At 44.3% G+C, this 26,108-nt stretch overlaps 1 pseudogene; it reads left to right on the top strand.

Annotated features, from left to right (window-relative positions):
* Positions 1 to 21,771: 21,771 nt before the first annotated feature.
* On the top strand, positions 21,772 to 21,863 carry LOC138252477 (small nucleolar RNA SNORA17; annotated as a pseudogene).
* The last annotated feature ends 4,245 nt before the right edge of the window (positions 21,864 to 26,108 follow it).

Raw genomic sequence — 26,108 nt, 5'->3', positions numbered from 1 at the left:
GGGGCCCGTCTCTTCAACATCTCCATCCACAAAACCAGGACCATGGAAACACAAACACACCTTACACTTAGCTGCAGGGAAGTTAGTCCACCACAGTGTCATCACAACAGGGGTCAGGTAGCTAGACAAAAACATGGCAACAGCAACCACAGACAGGGAAACCCGTCCAACAAAGGACCCGGGCCACAACCATGGCAGGGAGAGGTAACTGTTTGGGGAAGTAATGCCTTCACACAAATGCAGAATCCAAATGTGCAGTAAGTTAAAACTCCCAATGTGAAGCAACCATTTCACTCACACCTCAAACTTTGCTGTAAAAAAAACTCAAAAGAAGGACAAAACAAAACAACATTAGGGATTTAAGCCTTTTCTTGCGTTCAGGGAACTCAGGGCTGCTCTATGTGTTGTGTTGACTGGGTATCCTCACTAGAGTCCCCCATTGAGGGTGTCTTGTGGGAGCAATAGCCTCACTCTGTTGCTAATTCCCCCAATGTGGGGCTGACTGGCCAAGCCCCAGTGGGAGGGCTGCCTCATCAGGTGGGGCAGGCGGCTCCCCAACCAGTGCTTAAAAACAGGCACCCAGGACCCACACCCACAAGTCAAAAAGGATAAGGTCCAATCACCAAGTCAGAAGGTCCCCATTCTCTGGCACACAGTAGGGTCCAAAATTTCTTTAAGATGTGTAGTCCGAACAACTGCAGTGCCCCCAGAAAGTTAGCAGTCTCCAGCCAAATGGAGGCCCCTTTTAGTTCCAAAACAAAGCTGTCCTCCAGGGTCGGCAACCAGGTTCCCCGTATGCTTGGGATAATGAAGACCCCATAACCTCCACAGCACACCCACAAGGTCCAACAGATTGTGAAGCACCACATGATGCAGAGTCAGTAGAGGTGGGTTCACCAGAGCAACCAGTGTCCCAGTCCATTACCATCATTTGGGCAACCATCAATGAGTTCTTGGCCTTGTACAGGGCTCTCCATGCAGCAATATTTTGCCTCCTCCTTCCCCTCAAAGTTTTAAAGATTTGGTCTATGAGAGAGGGGGTTGCAGCGAAAAGGGAGTCCAAAAAGATCCATCACAGTTCCGAGCAGAATGGAATGCAGAAATATGATCATCCTCAGATCATGCCTAGCAATCAGCTACTGCCTGGAGGGAGCCATAATCCCAATCTCAAACACCACAATTTCAGAGGCACATGGAGGCCGGGAAACAACTCTCTGACCTCCTCTGGTTCCCGACAATAGAGATAACAGATCATGTGAAGATCTATGGAAGCACCCAATGACAAATAAAAAAAGGCTAAAGCTAGCCAAAAGAAGCCTCTTGAAAAGTGTGTAATAAAGACATCTCGAGCCACTGGGAGGGTCACATTACATGCTATATGCGGAGACTAAAGGGGTATACATGTGACCTCAGGGCACATTGCAATCACCAAACAATGTTCAGTTGTGACATGCCTCCCCTTTATACATCGCCCCACGCATGTGTAAGTTGAAAATCACCACCTGCAGCAATGGCACCCCCATGAACACTAGGATGCTGGAAAGATGGCAATGTCCACAGAGCACCAGTTAACTAATAAAATTACTCACATACTCACAAGATCATCCTGCAAGAAATGCTTTACCCTGTACTACTAGTCAGGCATGGAGAAGGTAGAGGCCCAGCAACCTATAAAATAAATACATTAATGAACATTAAGTCAACTTAGTTACCCCGAGTGGGTCACCTTTCAGTGCCTCATCAAAATTGCACAAAGCACAGGAATTCCTCGGAGATAATTGGTGACGACATATGCAAGGATACAATATTTTCTAAATTAACATAACCAAACGTAGCTCTTATCCAACAGGTCTTTTATGGAACCTTCCAGAGCACCACTTTTACAGTGGATCATCACCTCTTCAGCGACCACACCAATAATCCCAACAAAATCACCGTACTATGAACCGCTTCATGAAACTTTTGTATTGAACTCTACCACATCAACACCTCAACAGGATCAAGACATATGAACTGTACCATAACCTTTTTGAACTGTTAACACTTAGAAACCCTCATCACTAGAGGATTATAGATATCTCCCTGGGATTCACCATACACACCCTGACCCTGATCACTCCCGGAGAAGATCTGTCAGAGCTGTACCAACACCTGCTAATGAAAATGATGACTCTGTTGCATCAGGTATGACAGAAAAGAACTGCTGATTATTTTGGTGGGGCTCAGTACAAAGACATTCCAGAACAATTCAGACTGTTGTCTGGTGCACAAGTATCAGCCAGAGGGTCCATACCCTTCTTCACCAGGCAAACAAAAGAAAACGCCCATTGGTTACAAATGATTAGGTGAGAACTGCTCAGGATGATGAACAGAACTGAGCTCGACCTTAATGCTTTCAAGAAAGAACGGAGAGCCATCCACCTCATGGTGATACAACATCAGTAGGTGCTGAACATGATGACCACAATGGAGGGAGGCGTGTGTACAAGGATGACTGCGTCCAGCTGCACTTTTGTACCAGGCAATGACATGGACAATGGGACTCTGACTTTTGCCATCCAAGCATTGTACCGATTACACAAAGACATGCATGAAGAGCGAGGTTCCCCTGAGCAGGAGTGGTTCACAAACTGACTCTCCTAGCTCCCCTGGTGGCTGACCAGTCTGTGCATGTCATTTTTGCCTCTTTTCATATTGTTATTGATTTTGTGTGGTTTCCTCCAAGTGGGGATTTTCTGCTGTAAAAATGCAGTCCTTAAATTGAGTAGAATGTAGGTAACTAGAGAAGCAGTAGTAACCAAAATTGAAGAACAAGCTCCCAATAATGTGACTGTCATGAAGTATGGGTGAGATGATGTAGTAGAAAATTCAACTAGAAGGGGGAATGTTACTTTTGAAAATGTTGATGTGGATATATACAATGATATGTTCACATATAACAACAAAATGGCATCACTATTAGCAAATTCACCTGTCATGAGCACTCCATCAACCCCGACTCCAAAGTATGTAGTCAGGCAGGCTCTAAGACCTAGGCCTGAGGTTACTGACTTACACGTCATGTGTGGGGCAGCACGTAGCCAGCAGACAAACGTGCAAACAGGAAACTCAAGATTGGTCCCAAAGAGAAGCACAGCAACACCACAGGGGTCCAAGGAGATTGGCCCCAACAAAGCACACATGGCCAGAGGGGTGCGCATATTCCCAAACACAATAATGTCTGATGACACATGTAGTTAGGTACACCTAGTCAATCAGAAGACAGCGCGCACAGTAACACACAGCAATCACGCACCCCTAAGGCCGGACACCTGGATATGTTATCCACTGGTCCTTATTGTATTCACACAAGGTCAAGACCCCTCTGTATATGTTAATAGAAAGACCTTATTTATAACTCCAAGACAACTTTTCACATTCTTTTCCATAAAAAGGAATGCTGAAATTGTTTTATGGAACCCAGAGAAATGTATAAAACACCGCTCAGAATGATTGTACTTTGAGACAGTCCTCATAAACTATTTCTATAACTGTTCTCCTGACCATAATGTTTAATTAAATGAACCGTTGCTGCTTTTCCATACACCTCCTGTCTTTTGTTTTTTCCATGTATATTCACATTCGAGCAACATACTTCTTTTTCCTGCCATATTTGATTATTATTAGATTATGGGTACTCCATCTATCCTGGACCAAAATACCATTAACATGTGCTGCTTATCCAGAACTCGACAGCTAGACTGATCTGTCATCTGCTAGAAAAGGAGCATATTTCTGATCAACCGACAAATTCTCATTGACTCCTCATGCACAAATGGATTATTTTCTACTATCTCTCTGTCTATGTCATAGACTTTTAACTTCACAACCCGTGGTAGAGGTAAATCTTTCTACTATTGCGTGGCTAAATTAGAAGGCTCCATTCCTGCCTTCCTTAGTTCGACTTCTAACTCTCTTCCTTTCTTTTAAAGCCATAAAAGGTGTTTCTTCACTTCCTTTTTTTACCTTAAACTGCTATACTCTCCCATTCTTATCCCTAAAGCTCCAATATACCTTTTAAAACTACTCTAAGCTGCTAGAATCTATAATTTACTTTCTATATTATCGCATTCCTCTATGCCTCCATCAGTCACCTGTCTGCACACTCACTTATAAATGTATCCAATTAATCCATCACAATGACCTTCCTCGAGCCATTCACCCAATCAATCAGTCTCTCTCTCTATCAAAATCTCATGTGCACACGCTTCCCCGTTAACACATATGTTTTTTTTCATTTTCCCCTATATGTTTACCTATGCAACATCAGAAATATGTGTGAGCCTTGTTAGGTCGCAGTTTAAAATTGGCTACCGCCCAACTGGTGGGAAATACATGACTGAGGAAGAACGCTCCACTGAGCAAAGCAAGCAAACAATGCATCCAGTGATCTATAGGTTAGCACTTTAGGTAAAAAGGAAATATTACAAGCACAGATTGTGGCTCTGTTATGAAATGAGCAGAGTTGTTTTCACTGTACGAAGAGAAATGACATTCCATTTAAGCCTCTCAGCGAGCAGAATTAACGATTGAGTTTAAATGAGGTCTTTATTCCTTGGGACAGATTTATTCGTCCTGGGATTTCATCTAAATTGAATAAATAGATGATTGCGCACTCAGTACAGAGTGTCAAAGCAGTCTGTTTACCCCTGATCCCCACTGGCAGCACTGTCTACATTCGCTGCGTTCACAAACACAATATGCATTTTGTGACTCCCGCCTCGTTTGTTTGTGTCTTTTTCGGAATGTAACGCTTGACAAGAGTGTTTGCAAAGTACTGATTCATTTCAAACTCCTCTGCTCAATTATGGCAGTGGGATCATGAACCTGTCAGCCAGAGCATCTATTTCTGCAATTGAGGCACTTAAAGAAGATGGATCGATTGGCATTGGAACAATGCAATAATAAATAGCGGCTTCAAATTCACAGTGCGATCTCAGTCTCCCTTTCTGGAAGAACAGAGCTCGGGCGAAAAAAGAACGGCCAGGCTGCTGCTGATGACCCAGATAGAGTGATGCTGTTTAGCCTGTTCCTTTTCTGTCGCCTTCTAACGACAAATATGTGAGAATACAATACTGCTATGTCTTTTCTGAGCAACAAACATCCAAACAAAACTTCACCTAGTTTTACAAGAAGTACCAAAGAGGAATCACTAGTTTGTGCGCTCCTGGCCTTGTACACAAATGGCAGTCTCAATATGACTGGGACAAAAACAAAACAGGCCGAAAGGATTTGTTCTAGAAACTGAGAGGCACATTTTTAATCTTTTAACGCAGGGCAGAGCCGCAAACCTTCTTGCTGTGCTGCCCTACATCAAAAGAATAGGGCAGGAATGCACTGTATCTACAAGAAAAGGCGAATTCCTGTTATTTTCCCCTTCACTGGTGTAGTGTGAGCTGCCATGCGCCAACGCAGGCACCAGTGTACCTTGGTGCAAGGGTGTCTGCATTGCGGGGAAGATTGTTTTGTGCAGAAAGGGACGCCTTCCTGCACAAAAATAATCATGCGAGGCGGATTCCTCTTTTATGTGTGCTCAGGAATGTAGCACACATAGAAAAAGGGAAAAACAAGGAGAATTAAATATATTTTTCCTCGTTGCGCCTTTCTTACGCCTCCCCTGGAGAGGTGTAGGCATTTGACTCATTCCCACGTTTACAAATCCTTGTAAATCTGGGACTTTGTCAAAATCCATGAGTGTTGCATGGGAATACCCATGGCAACACCCACAGAACTCCTAATTGATGCAGAGTAAGGCAACACAGCGATTTGCGCTGTCTTGCCCTACTACATATCTACAATGCTATGAAAAGCCACGCAAAGTGGCTTTGCATGTCTTTGTAGATATGGGCATGCACCATCTGTGCATCAAAAAAAGTGACGCACTGGGGGTGCAAGCTGAGGGCCATATTTGCAAGGCCCTTTGCACCACCGGAACGTCACTTTTAGTGATGGTCTGGCGGCACACATTGCAGGGCCATATTTACAAGGCCACGTAAAGTCACCACGCGTAGTTTTTCATCGCCTTGTAAATATACATTGTCTCACCCTGCAACAGGGAGGTGTTTAATGGGTGTTGCGTGGGTGTTCCCATGCAACACCCATGGATTTTGATGCATTCCTAGACTTACAAGGATTTGTAAACCTGGGAATGGATCAAAATCCTATGCCTCCCCAGTGGAGGCGCAAGGAGGTGCAATGAGGAGAAATACCTTTATTTCCCCTCATTTTTCCTTTTTCTCTGTCTGATGCATTTTGCAGCACACATTGAAAGAGGAAAACGTCTCTCGTGATTGTTTATGTGCAGGAAGGTGTCCCTTCCTGCACAAAAGCAATCATCACTGCAAGGCAGACACCCTTGCACCATGGTGCAACGGTTTCTGCATTCCTGCATGTCAGTCCATTGTGCACCAGCCCAGGGGAAAAAGACAGGAATGTGCTGTATCTTGTAGTTATGGCACATTCCTCCCTTTTTCTTTTGACGCAGGGCAGCAGAGCAAGAACCTGGCCTGTGCCAAAAGCTTGTAAATATGTGTATGCTTGTCTACAAGCTGGATAATTTTCCTCAGTTGCTTACTAATGTGTCAAATGATAAATGTAAAGGGGAAAACAAACAAGAATAGTATTCTTTAAAAAACAATGATTTAATATTAAAATGATTTCATATTAAAAAGAATGAAAAACACAAGTCCATAACATAGCCACAGAACAGAAGGTGCAGCAAGCTACTGTCATGGTTAGTCTATTGAAGACAGGCATGAGCGTTACTAACTTTAAAATCGACTTAGTTCCGTTCAGGATTTGTACAATTGTGACCGTTAAATTATGTTGGACATCTATGCCTAATAATGGCCACAATCAAGCACGTTTTATTGCATTATATTCTTTTAAACTTCTTAGAAGTGAAAAAATGCTAATTACTGTGCATAAACAGGTTAGTTATATCATAGCCTAAAGATACGTCTAACCAGTGCAATGGAAAATACTCTGAGAGCAGACAGGCTAAGTGACTGGAAATCATGTGTTCCTGTCTGAAGATATACCAGATTATTGACTTTTCATGCTATTTCGGATCACTGACAGGAAATTGAAAACAAAAATATTGTGAGGACAGAATATGTTGTCAAAAATATCAAGGACCAAAATATTGAGAAGGAAAGAGCAAATAGATAAATATAGATTTACTATTCTTAACGTCACATCAAAGTAGCTTGAAGATATATATATATATCACAAAGGTCCATATATGTGGATGTCTATATAGCAAAACTTTGCTTACCTTTAGAAGCACAATTTCATATTTTTGTCCTCCATGTTCTTGACACAATATTTTGTCTCACAATATTTTTGCTTCTGATATTCTGTCTAACCACCACTATTTTTGCATGTGTGTATGTAAAAGGTATGTAGAATATGAATGATGATGATAATCATAAACATCTTTGTGAATATCAGCCAAGCCTTGTAGAGAACATACAAGGGCCATATTATGGAAAGTGATCTGAATATGCAATAAACATGTGCACCCGCTTTTTGTACCCACAGGGCACTGCAGAAAAGGCTGCAGATTCTCGTACTGCTCATTCAGTAATACACATCACATAGGTGCACATTTAGCCTCAGCTTCATCTAAAGGGCAAAGCATTTTGCTCCTGCATCTGTGCTGTATTATTGAAGCAGGTACAGAGGCAAAGACACCATCGAAGGGCACAATAACAGGATCATAAAGAGTTGGCTTTTAGTCAGTGCGCAGACATGTTTGCCCCTTGGGAGTAAGTGGTCGCATGGACCTGCAGAAACCCCCATACAGGTGGATGCACTCACTCTCTGCACCCGCTTGTTTAGTTTAGTTTAGTTTATGGGATTTATAGAGTGCATGGCTACTGGAAGGCATCCCAGCACTAATGGAGGACCGGAAGATGACAGGAGCAGGACTATACTGAGAACAGTGCAGTTTTCAATTTTCTACAAAAGGAGAGTTTGGAAGTATCTTGGCGAAGCTCTAGGGGAAGGTAGTTCCAATGGTTAGCTGCTCTACCAGCAAAGGATCTGCCACCCCATCTAGATTTCTTAGTGCAGAAAGAGTTGATTAGAAAAGCTGATGAAGATCTAAGTGTTCTCCGAGGGATGTAGGGTGTAATAATTTGTCTGAAAAAAATGGGGCCCTTATTGTGAAGGGCTCGGTGTATAAATTACATGGCTTTAAAAATGGTCCGCTGTACAATAGGAAGCCAGTAGACAGAAGCTAGGGCTGGTTTGGCAGACAGATGTCTGGGGGTGTCCGAAAGTAGGCGGGCTGCAGCATTCTGCACCACTTGTAGTCTCTTTAGGACATAAAAGTGGGAGCTCAGGAACAAAACATTCCCATAGTCAAGACGTGACAATACAAGGGCCTGAATAAGGAGTCTTTCAGTGGAGAAAGGAAGAAGCTTAAACATTTTCCTGAGAGTCCTTAGAAGACTAAAGCAGGTGGCTGCAAGTTTCTTGGAATGACATTCCATCATGAGATGTGAGTTTAGCCAGATGCCCAGACTCTTTATAGTTTCATTTGGTGGGGGAAGGTCTTTAAACCATTCCTACCATCATTAGCTCTGTCTTTTCATCATTGAGCTTGCATTTGCTATCTGCCATCCATCTGGCCACATCTAGAAGACAAGAAGATAAAGTAGCCTGTTCCAAGTTAGCCTTGGTAGAAAAGGAGAAGACCAGCTGAGTGATATCAGCATAAGATACTAAGGATAAACCATTAAGTTTAATGATTTTTGCCAAAGGGGACATCTAGATATTAAAAAGAGTGAGGCTTAAAGAGGAGGCAAAGAATTAGACAAAAAAGTCTGATCCAAGACTTGAAAGGTCCTATCCTTCAGGAAGGAAGAAAGACACTCAAAGGAGGTCCCCACAAATCCCATATGAGATATTCTATGTAATAATATCTTGTGATCCACTGTGTCAAATGCGGTGCTCAGATCTAATAGAATGATTGCTGAATATCCGCCTGAATCCAGGCATTGACAGGTATCTTCTGTGACGGCCAGAAGGGCTGATTTACAGTACTGTGTAAGAGTCTAAAACCCATGTGGGTGTGATGCAGAAGATTATGGGGGTTATTACAACTTTGGAGGAAGTGTTAATCCGTCCCAAATGTGACAGATATACCACCAGCCGTATTACGAGTTCCATTGGATATAATGGACTCGTAATACGGCTGGTGGTATATCCGTCACTTTACCGTCACTTTTGGGACGGATTACCACCTCCTCCAAAGTTGTAATAACCCCCTCTATTCCTCAAGGAAGCCTGTAACTTGTTCATTGACATGCTTTTCAATGATTTTGGATTCTATCGGAAGAAGAGCAATTGGTCTATAATTATTCAATAGAGTTGGATTAAGCCTAGGTTTCTTTAGTAGAGGTTTAAATAATAGCGTGTTTCCAACATTGTGGAAGTTGACCAGATGTAAGAGAGTTATTAAGAACTTTGGTTAGGACAGGCACTATAACGTCTGAGCCTAAGGCTAGTATATATGGTGGAGCAGGGTCAAGGGGAGAGCCTGATATCATAGTACATAGATGGTTTGCTACTAGATCTTCCATCAGAGGCTGAAAGACAAAAAAAGTGGCTTTCAAAGGATGGAATTCCTCTTGGGGTACCAATTTGGCCTCTTGGAAGTGGTTATAAGAAAAAGTTCTTTGAATATCGAGAATGTTCTCTTGAAAGAAGCGTGCTAGGTTGTTGATGTGCTCCATAGAGGCTTGAATTGAACTGTTTGGAGAGGGGTCTTGGGTCAGTTCTGTAAAAATTCAAAAGATCTCTTTAGGGGAGTTGGAAGCTTGTTCTATTCTAGAGGAGTAGAAGGTTCCCTGTGCATCTTTAATTTCCCCATGATAGGATCTAATCGCTCTTCTATATTAGTGTTTGGCGACATCGTCATAGGTTTTCCTTCATTTCCTTTCCAGCTGCTTACATTCCTTTTTTAACTGCTGCAGCTGGGGGAAGAATCAAGAAGATTTCTTAGTGCGGGCAAATTAATGGATAGTCTTAACCGGTAGTATGGTGTCAAGGGAATTACATATCCATTTGTTAAATATATCTGCTGACCAGAGCTCATTGGTAGAAGATGAGGGGCAGTAATGCTTCAAAGTGTCTGTCCAGTCATTACAACTTAACTTAGACCAATGACGCACATTGACTTGCTAGATAGCGAATGTGTAGGTGTGGAGATTGTGGGAAGCGTGAGCGAAATTATAAAATGATCAGACCAGATCAAAGGAAGCGGGGCCAGGGCTGATAGATTTAGAAGGTTACTGAACACCAGATAAATAGTGTGGCCTTTAATGCGAGTGGGGCCATGAATCAAATATGCCAAGTCTAAGGCTGCTAAATCCATAAGCAGAGTTTCACAAGTGATTGTGTTCATCGTCTACATGAATATTAAAATCACCCAGAATGGTGAAATTAGAGTTCCTACAAGCAAAATCTGCTATCACTTCTGGTAAAGCCTGAAGAAACTTCCTATCAGAATCAGGGGGCTGATACATCAGTATTCCAGAGAAGGTAAAGGTAGCATTAATTGCTAAAGAAAAGACAAGCTTTCACAGTCAGGAATAGCCAAAGTTTGTGTGATACAGTTGATAGAATGTTCATGAATAATTGCAATTCCCCCTCTCTTGGAATGAAGTCTATCCAATTAATGGATTAGATAGTCCTGGGGCAGGGCCATGGCTTTATCAGGGGAAGATTCCTCAGATAGCCAGCTTTCTGTTAAAAATAGAGCCTCTGGGGCAACGTCAGTTAGTAGTGAGTGAATATGGAGTTTATGAGCAGGTAAGGAGCGACAGTTGACGAACAGAAGTTTGCCGACCTGTTCTAAGTTATTCCTTTGCTGAGGTAGCGAGTGGAGCTGGGGAATTCATTGGCACAGCTTACAGGGTTTGATGGGGATGTCAAAATGTAAAGAGTGCTTACAGAAATATAAGGTATGATTCCTAAAGGCTAAAAGTTGATGGGCTGAGTAAATAAACCTTTTTGGGGGTACCTGCATAGTATTCCTGGCCTCTGGACTCAGCCGGGTGCAGCCGGATGCTGACGGGCTTGCCTTAGGTGTGCCTTTGGTGTGCTAGCGGCGCGCCCGCTGCCACATCCGCTTCATGGAGCCCTTTATAATGGGCCAGATCTGCAGCCAGTTAAAGACTAGACCGCCTCCCAAGATGGTGGCGCTAGTCGGAACAAGTTGAGGAGTAAAAATGGTGGTCATATTAAGTAAAGGAAGCCTGAGGGATGCCACTGAACATGGGTATGAGTTCACTAAACTATTTAAAAGGCAAGTCAAAACAATTAAAACCAAGTTCTATTTTAAAAGTAAAGTAGCACTAAAAATTGCACCGTACCAAAAAGTATAATCAGATACCTTGATTAAAGCAGTCCACTGCGCGTCCGCCTCATGAAGCCCTTTATAATGGGCCGGATCTGCAGCAAGTTAAAGACTAGACTGCCACCCAAGATGGTGGTGCTAGTCGGAACAAGGTGAGGAGTAAAAATGGTGGTCATATTAAGTAAAGGAAGCCTGGAGGATGCCACTGAACATGGGCATGACTTCACTAAACTATTTAAAAGGCAAGTCAAAACAATTAAAATCAAGTTCTATTTTAAAAGTAAAGTAGCACTAAAAATTGCACCGTACCAAAAAGTATAATCAGATAACTTCATTAAAGGGGTCTACTGCGCGCCTGCTTCATGGACCTCTTTATAATGGACCTGATCTGCAGCAAGTTAAAGACTAGACCCCCTCCTAAGATGGCAGCACTAGTCGGAACAAGGTGAGGAGTACAAATGGCGGTCATATTAAGTAAAGGAAGCCTAGACGCTGCCACTGAACATGGGCATTAGTTCCCTAAAATATTTAAAAGGCAAGTCAAAACAATTAAAACCAAGTTCTATTTTAAAAGTAAAGTAGCAATAAAAATTGCACCGTACCAAAAAGTATAATCAGATACCTTCATTAAAGTGGTCCGCTGCACGTCTGCTTCATGGAGCCCTTTATAATGGGCCGGATCTGCAGGAAGTTAAAGATTAGACCATCTCCCAAGATGGCAGCGCTTGTTGGAACAAGGTGAGGAGTAAAAATGGCGGTCGTATTAAGTAAAGGAAGCCTAGGGGACGCCACTGAACATGGGCATGAATTCACTAAAATATTTAAAAGGCAAGTCAAAACAATTAAAACCTAGTTCTATTTTAAAAGTAAAGTAGCACTAAAAATTGCACCGTACCAAAAAGTATAATCAGATACCTTCATTAAAGCTTGTGAGGCATCGCTTCCCCTTTCAGATGCCAGCTGGGTAGCAAACTGTATATGGACCACTGCCTGCTCTGAAAAAATGAAATGAAAACGTTTAATTTTTTAGTTTTGTAATACATCTCGTTTTCCTTTAAGGAAAACGGGCTGCATTACAAAAAAAAAAAAACTGCTTCATTTAAAAGCAGTCACAGACATGGTGGTCTGCTGTCTCCAGCAGGCCACCATCCCTGTGAGTGCCCACCTCATTAATATTAATGAGGTGGGTCGCAATTTGCGACCCCCTTGCGAGTCACAGATGGTGTCAGGGACACCACCTTACATTCTGAATTGCGAGTCGCAAATTGCGAGTCTCTCTGACTCGCAATTTGCGAGTCGCAATTCAGACTCTACTTATATCTGGCCCCAGGTTCTTTGTGTAAAACAGTATGTTTCATAAGTTAATACTATCCTGTCATTAAATTGTTGTGCAGGAAATACATGTAGTTAATAATGTTTGACTTCTGATTAACCTCAAAATTCAGTTTATGAAAAAATGCTTGCAGGAGTTGTCCTTCAGAAAGTTTGGTCACACTACAGTAGTACTGATAATAGGAAATATGTCTATTTTCCTGGTTTTCACTGAAGAAAATGAAGTTAGGATTCTTGATGGCACAGAATAAAGCTAGTGCCGTAGTTCCCAGAAAGGCACCAGCAACAGACAACCATTTGAAAGGGAACTCTTACTATGTATATATTAACATAGCCCCTTTCTACTCATTGTGGCTAAAAATAATGGTGCACAGTGGGACCTAGACAGTTACACTAAAGAAGAATTCTCAGCACAACTGTGTCTACTTCCTCTCAGAGGAAAACTGTTTACATTTCAGAGGCTTTCGATACAGCAACCTGTTTATCACTGCCTCCTCTAAAACAAATGTGAATTGAATTTTTTATATTACTGGCCCAGGTGAGTTTTCCCATGTGGACTAATTATTGTAACTTAGAATAACGACAAACACAACCATTTCATCTTCACCCAGAACTCGGAATAATATATTAAATGTTTTCTATACTTCTAAATTATTATCCTAGATGCTGTTTCTGAACATTACTCAAATCATTATGCAGTAATATTGTAACTCATGAGCATTGTATGCATCCTATGTTAATTTTTTTTAATATATTTTAGAAATAAAAGTTCCCTTGTTATAAGTGGCTCATGACTATCCAGTGACTTACACGATTTTTTCCTAGATATTTCTTTAATTCAACTCCGTAGTGACTGAAATGTTTAAACTTCTCAACAAAGTGCACAACTGAGGAAATGCTGTCGATAATGAGCTGTTGTACTGTAAGGCGAGAGGTAACCGGTTTGTGTTCAATTTCTTGATGGAAGCTTTAAATTTATCCTACCAGGTATCACCGAACTGTGCCTGAATTGGAAGATCATGAACAACCCTGGCAATAACTTTTTACAGTAAGATAATGACGAGTGCATGCACAATATTAAATGTGCAAATATCCTCTCATGTAGTTCACTAGATACCTGCTTTGCTTACTCCTATATGGACCATGTAACATTCTCTGGTGGGGCAGCTGGCTTCAGTGGAAATGTCTTAGGACAATGAACAATTACAAGGGAAAGGTTCACAAGATAATCTATTGTATGCAACTTCACCTACCCTCAATAGTAATATCAGAATGCTATCACAGTGCTAGCTTGCTTTTGCCAGTTGGTCACTGTTGGTCACTGTTAAAATTGTGTCTCTGCCACTCACCTCCCTTGTTACGCATGCTGATGACACAGCATTGCTGACAGGAATGGGTGCACTGCAGTGGCGTAACAAAACTGGAAGGACCCCCCTGCACAGAACATGGAGGAGGGCCCCTCTGGATTTACTCAGGTCAGGTGCTGTGTTGAGGGGGCCACCTTGAGCTTAGAGCCCCCTGCACCACGGGGGCTGCGAGGGACTTTGTTATGCCCATGGTACACTGCCTAATTATGGGGGAAAGTGGGCAGCTGCCCTTGCCAATCACTCCAGTGCCTAATTTTAGCCAGTGGTTTCCGGTGCTTGACAATGGTATTTAATTGGTAGCACCAGCACCTATGACAGTCTGCCATATGGTGGTGCTATTTGTCTAATTTAGATGTGAGCACAACATCAGTTGTTTATTAATTCAGTAGACATTAAAAACAACTAATACCGATGGCCCAAGCCATTCCTATAGCTTTTGGGTCCTCAATTAGGTTGAATTGTCAAACTTGTAGTAGTGTAAAGGGTAATAGTTGTTTTGGTACTGCCATTGGGGGCACTGGCAGAGGCAATGGGTGGGGCAAGCTGCAATGCATCCTGATGAGGGCCCTGGCACTATTCTGTTTACAAAAATAAAAAACTGCTTAATTCCTATCATAGTAAACTCAGCACTATAATTCGCAAGGATGATTAATCTGCGACTACTGGAAGCCATTACATGAAATTAAAATATTAGGCATGCCTGTTTTTAGAGCACCATAGAGCAGTGGTTCCCAACCTTTTGACATCTGTGGAACCCCACTTTATCATTACTGAAATCCCAGGGACCCCCACTAAATCATTATTGTTAATCTGGAGACTCCCTACTGAGTCATTACTGAAAGTTAGGAACCTAATCTGTTAACATTATTCAATTTCCTAAGCAGTCGCGGACCCCCTGAGGAGGGTTCGCGGCCCCCCGGGCGTCCCTGGACCACAGGTTGGGAACCACTGCCAAAGAGTAATTCTAGGCACAAGAACAAGCTTCAGCTTCCACCCTCACAACACAGAGAATTGACGCAAGCATGAATAAGTAGGTTATGTAAGCATTTATATAATAATTGTCCTCTGTTTTCATTTTATATCCTTATGCCTCTAACATCACACCTTCCTTTTATTGCTTATTTATTCATATCTTCGCTATATTTTGCACTATAAGGAGTAAGATGCCTAAAGTGTACACCACAAAGGACATTGTAAATCACTTAAGAGTTTGTGAAATCATAAAGGGACCCATTTGTGGACTTGTACATTTATATAGTCCTCAGTGACTCACAATATTCTTATACGGCACCGTTAGCATTATTTAGCCCACCAATAATAGAAGATACACCAGGAATTCAGCATTAGTGATGCACCACTTAAACAATTAGCTAAAGTTTGGTAACCTATAACATTGACTTCAGTTAAGTGTATAAAGAAATTTGTGGCATACTGATTTTTTTGTCAGATCTGTCATATTTATTGAAGGATGGTTAAGAGTTTTCTTAAAGTTCGAAAACACAATTTGTCATTCGATAAACAATGATAATGAGGAAAATGATGATCATCATGCAAATAACACTAATCCAACTTTAACAGATTTATAAGACAGGTAAATTGTGCTATAATGTACATTCTTTCTTTAACCCATTTGCTGCTAAGCCTCCCCTCTCCCCGTGCTAAGCCTGCTTTTGGACTATTTGGGGTAGTTCTCGCTTATGCCCCCATAACTTTTGTCCACATAAGCTATCCAAGCCAAATTTGCGTCCTATTTTTCCAACGTCCTGGGGATTCTAAAGGTGCCCAGGATTTGTAGAGTCTCCTGGAGGGGACTGAGAAATTCGCCAAAATACAGCTTAATTTTGGTTCATGGGGACACATGGGAAAAAAAGAAAAAATCTGTTCTGTTTTTATTTCCCTGTAGAGAGCAAAAATGAAGGGTTTTGAGTGCTAAAATCACCACCTTCCCGGCTTTCAGGTTTGGCATTTTACTGGGGCATACTCCATTTTTCCTCTTTTTTGTTCATTCAACCTTTTTCCAGTTAGGTACAGAAACGGATGTGAAACCAATGTGGATTACAGAAAGCTATACCTTTCTGAAAGGTAGACGAAATTCTAAATTCAGCAAGGGCTCAATTGTGTAGATCCTTGAAGGTTTTCCTATAGAAAGTAACACTTGAAATAAAACTATATTGAAATTGAAAGGAAAAAAATAACCTGCCATTTGTGTATAAGTTTTAATCTGTAACTTTTTCAAAGTATAGCAGATCTTCAAAAGCTATATACTGTTACGTCTGCTGGACACTTCTGGTTGCAGGGATATATAGGGCTTGTCGGTTTTCTAAGAGCCCAGGCTACCCAGAGCCAATACCTGAGTTGCACCTTCATTGTGTACCGGATATACAGCCGTTCATTTGGTTAAATATCAAGAGTGAAAAATAGGTATTGTTAGAAATGGGGTCTCTGGTTGGCTAGGATATGCACCTCAGCCAGGCAGAACCTACCCACTCTAGTCAGGGCTTGGGAGTTACACGTCCAAGATAACCCCTGCTCACCCCCTTGGTAGCTTGGCACGAGCAGTCAGGCTTAACCTGGAGGCAATGTGTAAAGCGTTCGCACAACACCCAACACACGTGACGCAAAATGTACACCACAAAGTAAACACAACACTGAGCTATGTAAAAATAATCTGTATTGTACAAAACATAATTAGACCAACATTACACGTAAGTAATACCCTGCTACCTTAGCAGTTGTCAGAAGGTTTACACAAGTTACTAATACTCTGCAAGAAGTTGCAGTTGTCACATTAGGTTACACAAGTTACTAATACTCTGCAAGAAGTTGCAGTTGTCACATTAGGACACGTAAGTACTCAGGATCCTGCAACATAAGCAGTAGTCAGAAATTATAATAAGAGGTATATGCAATTATGAACAATTCCTAAATACCCATGAAAGGAACATTAGAGAATATACCACAATTCATATACATACATATCAGCTTGACATGCCTAGAGAGGAACATTAGCACATATATGTATCACCAGAAAACAGGGAGGAAACCTAAAACATTAGAATTTAGATCAGGCTCCTGAAGCCTGGATTTCCTAAAAGGTACCTGTTAATTGGCGGAAAAGGCACTCCCAGTGTCCAAAGACAAACACGGGGATCCCTGGCGCCGCTGGGCGCACAACTGGGGCCACACGGTACTACAGGGGGGAGAGGGGCGTTTGGCGCCCTCTCCTTGCGATCGGCGGGCCCCTCTGGTGGCCTGTGGTCCTGTTGGGGCCCCCTCCTACGAGATGGGGCTGGGGGTCACCCAGAAATGCCCAGATTAAGTTATGGGGGGGCGTTAGCGCCCCTAGGGCAGTGGCCGGGGGGAAAGGAACTCCCTTTCCGCTCCCCAGGCCCTGCGTAGGGGAGACAGCCACCCGCGTCCTCGGCGGCTGTCTTTTCCGAGGTTACGGTGGAGCAGGGGCCTCCGATGAGGCTCTCCTCCTGCTCTAAGGGTGCGGCGGCACCCAGATGGTGCGCGCGCCGCTCTCTCGGCGTCCTCGATGCTTCCGATTGGGCAGGCACCGAGGACGGTGCCTGCGAGTGCGCCTTGCCCCGGGGGCACGATAGGAGCGTGCTCGCTCCTTGTTTGAAATAAGGGATGCCCCGGGGGTTCCAGTAGAGATAGTTTCGGCGCTCGGGTCGCGGCGGTGAGAGTTTTCAGCCCCAGGAGCGCTTTTAAAGCGTGGAGACTCAGCGTTCCGACCCCAGCCGCAGCGGTGATCACAACCCAGCAGGGAAGCGCTCCTCCAGTGTGGGGGCACTTCGAAACCAACACAGAAGGTGCTTGGAAGGGCACCGGGTCAAAATAAAGCGCTTTTCACAAGATGTGAGCCCCGAGCTGCGGCTGTGATTTTTAGGGGTGCCCACTAAATCGTATTTCGCAGCGCTGAAGCAATCTGCAGCCTGGGCTGCGGCGGTGATTCTTCCTTAGGATCAAGAGAGTGCTCTGAGCCAGTGGTTGAAGGATTAGCAGGGGTGTGGGGCCACCACATCCCACCCCTGGGAGCACCCAGAACTAGGAGAAGCACAGGGCTGGTGGAACCAGCTACAGGCCAGCATAAGGGGAGCAGATGATGGCAGTTCCTCCTAGTGACCAGGCAGGTCACAGGTCAGCACAACAGCAGCAGTCGAAGGTGGTTTCCTGGTGAGTCCATTCATCAGCGTTCCGTGTCCAGTTTCAAGTTCCAAGAATGTTCAAATTGTGGGGAAAATTCCCCTGTACTTATAGTCAGTTTTTACAGTGTTTCACAATGGTAGGGAGAGGAGGTTCCAGCCAGTTACAACTGGTTCTGTGAGTGCCCCCTCTCTCCTTTCAGCACAGGCTCCAAACATCAGTGGGGGGTTAACGACCCTATTGTGTGAGGCCAGGGCACAGTCTTTGCAAATGCAGGTGTGCCCCGCCTCTCCCTTCTCTCAGCCCAGGAAGGCTTTACAATCTGTAGATGCACCTCTGTGTCACCTCCACCCTCCCTGTGTTCAGGCTGTCTGAGAAGTATGCACAAAGCCCCAACTGTCAGTCTGCCCAGACGTCGATTGGAGACAAGCTGAAAAACACCAAAGTTATAAGTACAGATAAATGCGCACTTTTTAGAAGTGGCATTTCTGTGATAGTAATAAAAAATAAACCCACACCAGTAAGTAGCATTTCTTACCACGGTCACAACCATACCAAACATGCCTATGCTACCCCTCATAAATCCAACAATACCCCTTACACATAAGGCAGGGCATTTCCAATGCAATCCTATGAGGGGGCAACACTCACAGTAGTGAGACACCAAGTTAGGCTGTTTGTCACTACCAGGACAGGCCACGCACCTGGCACATGTCCGGCCTTCTACATACATGGCACCCTGCCCAGAGGGCTAGCTAGGGCGTACCTTAGGGGTGACTTACATGTAGTAAAAGGGGAGTTCTGGGCCTGGCAAGTAAATTTAGAGGCCAGGTCCCGGTGGCAGGAAACTGCGCACACAGGCTCTGCGCTAGCAGGTCCTAAATAGGTTTGACAGGCTACTTCCGTGGGTGGCGCAAGCAGCGCTGCAGGCCCACTAGTAGCATTTAATTTACAGGCCCTGGGTATAGAGATACCACTTTACAAGGGACTTATAGGTAATTTAAATATGCCAATCAGGTATAATCCAATCATACCAAATTTGTAAGAGAGAGCACATGCACTTTAGCACTGGTTAGCAGTGAAAAAGCGCTCAGAGTCAAAAATGTCAGCCAACAAAGGTCAGAAAACTAAGGAGGCAAAAGCAAAAAGTCTGGGGAATGACCCTGTAAAAGGGCCAGGTCCAACAGGTATCAAAGAAAACCTATGTATTACCAAAATGGGAACACAGTTTGGACTTTAGAAGCAGTGGTCATTTGAACATCTCTGAATTTGAGGGTACCCATACTAGCATGTAAATTAGACAGCATTTCTCAAAATGACTTCTTTCTTATGCACTGACTTACAGTTGGAAAGTGGAAATGCAGAGACAAGCAATTGGTAAAAACACTTGTTCTACTCTTCTGTGTTCCTTCAAGTCTCCTGATAAAAATGGTATCTCATTTATGTGAGTAGGCCCACTGCCCGCAGCAGGAAATAACCCAAAACTAAACATGGACAAAGCAGATTTTTCAACTCTAAACCAACCCTTTTGTTTGCAGTTTGCCTAGCTGTGGATTTTGGGCCCTAACTCAGCTGTCACTTAGGAAAACCTAGAAAATATGTACATTTTTGAAAACTAGATACCCAGGGGAATCCAGGGTGGGGTAACTTATGTCGCTCTCACCAGGTTCTGTTACCCAGAACCCCTTTAAGACCTCAAAATCTGTCTAAAAATACAGTTTCCTCACATTTTTGTGATGGAATGTTCTGAAATATGAGGGGAGACACTAAAGTCTTCCAGCATTTCCCCAAGTTTCCTAACAAAACTGGTACCGCAACAGGAAACAGCCCAAACGCACATCACATTTTACCACCCAAAATGGACCGCTTTTTTAAAAATGTGCCTAACTGTGAAATTTGGGCCCTAGCTCAGCTAGCACCTAGGGAAATCCAGCACACCTGTACATTTTACATTTTTAAAAACAAGACAACCAGGGGAATCCGGGATGGGGTGACTGTGTGACTCTCACCAGGTTCTGTTACCTACAATCCCTTGCAAACTTCAAAATTTGTCTAAAAAACACATTTTCCTCACATTTCTACCACACATCATTTCCCCAGGTCTCCCGATACAAATGGTGCCTCATCTGTGGGTGGGTCAAAAACCTGCGACAGAAAAGTGCCAAAAATGTGTACCAATTGAGGGAGAACCAAAGCTGGTCCAAAAGGGCAGTTTTTCAATACATTTGTAGGATGACTCTGCTTCAGGCACCCACACAAGTGGTGCAGAATTGTTATCAGTACAGATGGGGGCAATGCTGATTGGTAGAAATGTTGTAGATTTCTGTGGATTCTGAACGTTTTCATCACAGAAATGTCAGAAAAATGCTGGATTTCAGGCAAAGGTGGAGGTTTGCAGGGAATTGTGGGTAAAACACTGGTGTGGGGTGCATGTACATCACACCACCTCAGATGTTTAGTTTTCAGAAGTGTCTGGGATTGGTAGTTTCTCCAGGTGGCAGCATACGCTGGGAGTTAGCCAAGCTCTCTTGGCCTACATATAAAATCAAAACCCACAAGAGTCAAATGTCTTCTTGCTTGCCATTGGGATGAGATGCTTTAGTCCCAGAGGGGGAGAAAGACTGTTACCACCTTCAGTTTGGATGAGAAGCATAACCATGTCCATGGCAGTGGCAGCCACCACCCTTCTTATTTTCTTTATTCCGTGGCATCTAGTGGGATGTCTGCCCCCCAGGGGTAATTACCCCATCTGTCCCCAGGAGGCAGAAATACTGTGTCACTATTTAATTGTGGGGGGGGCATGGCCATGACCCACCTTTTTTTTCCTAAAAGAATTCTTGCCTGGTGTGTAGTGGGCTTTCTGCCCCTTCTGCTGGGCAGATCTGGGGTAATAATCCCCCTTTGCCCCCATGGGACCAGAAATACTGTGGCCTTCTTTGGGGAGAGAGTGGGGGCACTGCCATGCAATTCTGGGAAGCCCCAAAATATTTAAATACTCCCTGGTGTCTAGTAGGCTTTCTGCTCCCCTGTGGGGGCAGATCAGGGGTAATAACCCCCATCTGCCTCCCAGAGAAACAGGAAATACTGTGCCCATTTGTGTTTGGGGTGGTGGGGCCATTGGTATGTCCCTGTTGGGCAGCCCCCCCCCACCTGTACATATTAAAATAAAATCCCTGTGGCATAGTGGGTTTTGTGGGTACTGCCCTGTCTGCCTCCTCAGGGAGGGTAAAAAGATTTGGGTGCCCATTTATATGGGCTGGGTGCATAGCCATGCCTTTGGTGGGTAACCCCCACCCCTCTCTGATTTAAAAAAAAAAAATCCCTGGTGTCTTGTGGGCTTTCTGCCTTCTGACGGGGGGCAGATTAGAAGTAATAACCCCATCTGCCCACCAGGGGAGGCAGAAAGACTGTTCCTATTATTTTGTTGGGGATGAGGGCCATTGCAGTGCCCATTCTGAGCAGGCACCACCCATTCCTAAACAAAAAAATGAATCCCTAGTGCCTAGTGGGCCTTCTGTCCCCCGGGGGGTGGCAGAACAGGGGCTGTTGCCCCATCTGCCCCCCGGGGGGGCAGAAAGACTGAATTGTGCCTGAACAATTACAGAGGGAGCAAAAGATCTTGCCCAGTGGAGTGGATCCCTGCTTAGGTAGTGCACTCCTTGGACTATCCCCAATCAGGGATCCACTTGGGAGATTCTCCACTTTCCACTGATACCTCTCCCGTCCTCTCCCATCTGGATTGGTGCTCAGGGAGCTGAGATAGCCCCCCAAGCACCGATGCAGAGTAAGTAAAATGATCCTACAGGATAATTTCACTTTTGTTTTCAGAGAAATTACGTCAGTGTGCCATGCGCGCTAATCCTCATTTCCCTGAAAACCAAGAAACAAGCATTGATGGGGGGGAGCAGGGATTCCGCCAGGTTTCCTGGTTCATGTGGGAGGACAGCTGGGAGCTGTTCAAAGCACATGAGCACCACGGTGTTGGATGTTTCCTAGCTGTCCGACGTATGCAAGAGGTTAAAGACTCAAATATAATCTAACATAACAAAATCTGAATTTATATCTCAAACTCACCAATTCATTGGATAAGGGCTGCTCATATTATGTTACTAACTACCTCTGTGGAACCTGGGCTTGTTCATTATCCGTTGCTTGAATCAAATAGTCTAGAAAACATTTCAGGAAATCCAATTGTGTAAAGCAATGGGCTGGAGAAGCCACAGTCTTGATATGAGTTCATGGGTTCAACAAAGCACAAAGAATCAAAAAAGTAAACTGGTCTCTAGGAGGAATGATGTGGTTACTGACACACATAGTAAAGTATTTGCCAGAGAAATTGCTCATGGTTCATGAACAAATATTAACCAAAACAACAATACAGGTATTAAATATGAAATACTTAAAAGTCCATACCACTTTGTTAAAATGGGAAAAAGTAGCTGATGACTCACATGTGACTCACATCTGTGCAAGTCAAATGTTTTATAATCTGATTTTGAACGATTTGGGAAATCAAAAGTCTTCAGCAGGTCAAGAATGTAAGCTGTTGTCAGGAATGGCTCCGTGAGGCCAGATAAGTCTGTTGAATGCTCCTCTCTAGCCAAAGAAACTGCTAGGAAGAAGCCCTTAAATTCCTACCGTGCTTTGATAGTCTTAGCAACCTTTACAGCTCCTGCAGACTTAGTCAATGGTTTTCAGTTGCGGTAGGATTCATACAAATTCTGCTTGTGATCCACAACAAAGCGGTCAGTATGAATTGGTCATCTTGATTACTCTGCAGTGGCAATAGCCTCCTCTGCTGGCAGAACCATGTACTCCTTTCAACCACGGAACGGAAGTTCCATAGTGATAGAACTGTGATGTTGTAACTGTCTGGTGTTTTAGTTCTAGGCAGAAAGTTGTTTCCTCTTCTACAAGATGGAGATTCACAGAGGCAAGCAAGCTAACACTGCCAGGATCTGGAATGCAGATAGCATGTAGATCAGCAGGAAATGAGTACCCCTATTCCATTGAACAGTTCTGGTCCCATGAATTCAAAACTGAAGATCATTCGCTCTACCCTCCACTAAAGGACAGGCAATAATTATCTGTTGTGTCCAGCAGGGATGTCTTACCATCACCATCTCTTTGAGTCAAGCAAGGTATCTCAATGGGGAAAGTTGTTTAATGTTGGTGAAGGGACCCTGCCAAATGCACTGAAGTTTCCAGGAGTTTCCTCCCAGATTGTACTATAGTATGATCAAGATATATGAACAAAAATCTATTCTACATGCATTACAAAATTCAAGATGGTGCCCTTCGTTTTCAACTGTGCTTTGTTATCCCTGCCACTTTACCTCCATGCATGCCCAGCCTAATTTAGCCCCCGAAACTAAACATTACATTTCCACCCTGTGCCAACACAGACCTCATATATCTTCCTGGCATTAGCTCCATTGTTTTGTCCCTGTCCTACAATTTGATAGAACAAGAGTTCTAAAAACACGAATCAGAGGCAGGCGTAACTAAGGAAACTCCGGTGCTAATCATCCCGTCCCCTCTGCTCTCTGTGTAGTCTTACTTTGCACTGGAAGCTACTGCCTCATATTTAGCAGTGTTGCCAACTAGGTGTGCTGTTACAGAGGTCTAGCAAGGAGATCGATGCCTTTTGTTAAACATTGACCTGAGCTCAGCAAGAACATGTGTAATATTCCGAAGTATTAGAAATCCTGCAGGTAAACCAAATCAAGGCTTTCTGTCACCCTGTTACCTATACCCAACAGATTTGGATTTATCACTATCCATTCAGTAGTTATACATTAAGATTTTATTTTTTCACATTATGTTTGACATTTTTAAAAGTCAAGTAATAAGAGATGAGAAAAAAGCATTGTAGGAGGCTGGCCTGGCTTATAGTGGGTATCTTGTGGTAATTACACCTTGTGCCAGGTCCAGTTATCCGTTATTAGTAGATTAGAGGTGTTCTATCAGTTTAGGCCGATAGAGGTAGCTATAGCAGAGCAGCTTAGGCTGAACTAGGAGACATGCAAAGCTCCTACCATACTACTTATATCATATCACACTATGGGGGTCATTCCGACCCCGGCGGTCAAGGACCGCCGGAGCCGGGGTCGGCGGGAGCACCGCCAACAGGCTGGCGGTGCTCCGCAGGGCATACTGACCGCGGCGGTATGGCCGCGGTCAGAACAGGAAAACCGGCAGTGTCCCGCCGGTTTTCCGCTGCCCTGAGGAATCCCCCATGGCGGCGCAGCTTGCTGCGCCACCATGGGGGATTCCGACCCCCTCACCGCCATCCTGTTCCTGGCGGTTCTGACCAGCATGAACAGGATGGTGGTGAGGGGTGTCGTGGGGCCCCCGTAAGAGGGCCCCACTTTGAATTTCAGTGTCTGCTTAGCAGACACTGAAATTCGCGATGGGTGCTACTGCACCCGTCGCACCCTTCCCACTCCGCCGGCTCCATTCGGAGCTGGCTTCCTCGTGGGAAGGGGTTTCCCACTGGGCTGGCGGGCGGCCTTCTGGCGGTCGCCCGCCAGCCCAGCGAAAAAGCCAGAATGGCCTCCGCGGTCTTTCGACCGCGGAGCGGCCATATGGCGGTTCCCGCCAGGCGGGCGGCGACTGCCGCCCGCCGGCCTCAGAATGAGGCCCTATATCACAAGAAAACACAATACTCAGAGTTACTAAAAATAAAGGTACTTCATTTTAGTAACAATATGCCAAAAGTATCTCAGAGGATACCCTCACTTAGGAGGTAAGTAATATACACAAATTATATGTACACAAACCAAAATCAGGTAAGTAACAGTAAGAAAAGTAGTGCAAACAATGTAGAATCACAGTTGGATGCAATAGGTAGAAATAAGCCTAGGGGCAACACAAACCATATACTCCAAAAGTGGAATGCGAATCACAAATGGACCCCAGGCCTATGGTAGGTTGTAGAGGGTTACTGGGACTGTGAGAAAACAGTAAGGGTTTCCAAGATACCCCACCCCAAGACCCTGAAAAGTAGGAGTAAAGTTACCCTACTACCCCAGATAGACAGTATAGTCAAGATAGGGGATTCTGCAAGAACCACAACCACCAGTAAAACACTGAAGATGGATTCCTGGACCTGAGGACCTTTAAAGTGAGGGGACCAAGTTCAAGAGTCACGCAAGTGTCCATGGGGGGCAGGAGCCCACTAAACCCCGGATGAAGGTGCAAAAGGGCTACCTCCGGGTGGAAGAAGCTGAAGATTCTGCAACAGCAGAAGGCGCCAGGAACTTCTCCTTTGGTCAGAACATGTCCCACGGTGTGCTGGAGGATGCAAGAGTGTTTCCACGCAGAAATACTGAAAAAAAGCCTTGCTAGATGCAAGAGTTGTGGATGAGGATTTTGGGTGCTGCTGGGGACCTGGAAGGACCAGGATGTTGCCCCTTGGAGGAGGAGACAGAGGGGTCACTCAGCAACTCATAGAGCCCTCGCAGAAGCAGGCAGCACCCGCAGAAGTACCAGAACAGGCACTTAGAAGATCTGAGGACAGCGGTCAACTCAGAGTCACAAAGGAGGGTCCACGACATCGGAGTCCAACTCAGCGAGTTGGGCAATGCAGGACAGAGTGCTGGGAACCCAAGCTGGGCTTTGCACAAAGGAATCCTTGGAAAAGTGCACAGAAGCCAGAGCAGCTGCAGAACACGCAGTACACAGGATTACTGTCTGGCGTGGGGAAGCAAGGACTTACCTCAACCAAATTTGGACAGAAGGGCCACTGGACTGTGGGAGACACTTGGACCCAGCTCCTGTGTTCCAGGGACCACGCTCGTCAGGATGAGAGGGGACCCAGAGGACCGGTGATGCAGAAGTTTGGTGCC

This window comes from Pleurodeles waltl, chromosome 8, assembly GCF_031143425.1.
Source record: "Pleurodeles waltl isolate 20211129_DDA chromosome 8, aPleWal1.hap1.20221129, whole genome shotgun sequence".
NCBI classification, from domain to species: Eukaryota; Metazoa; Chordata; class Amphibia; order Caudata; family Salamandridae; genus Pleurodeles; species Pleurodeles waltl.
This window is presented reverse-complemented; position numbering and strand designations above follow the sequence as displayed.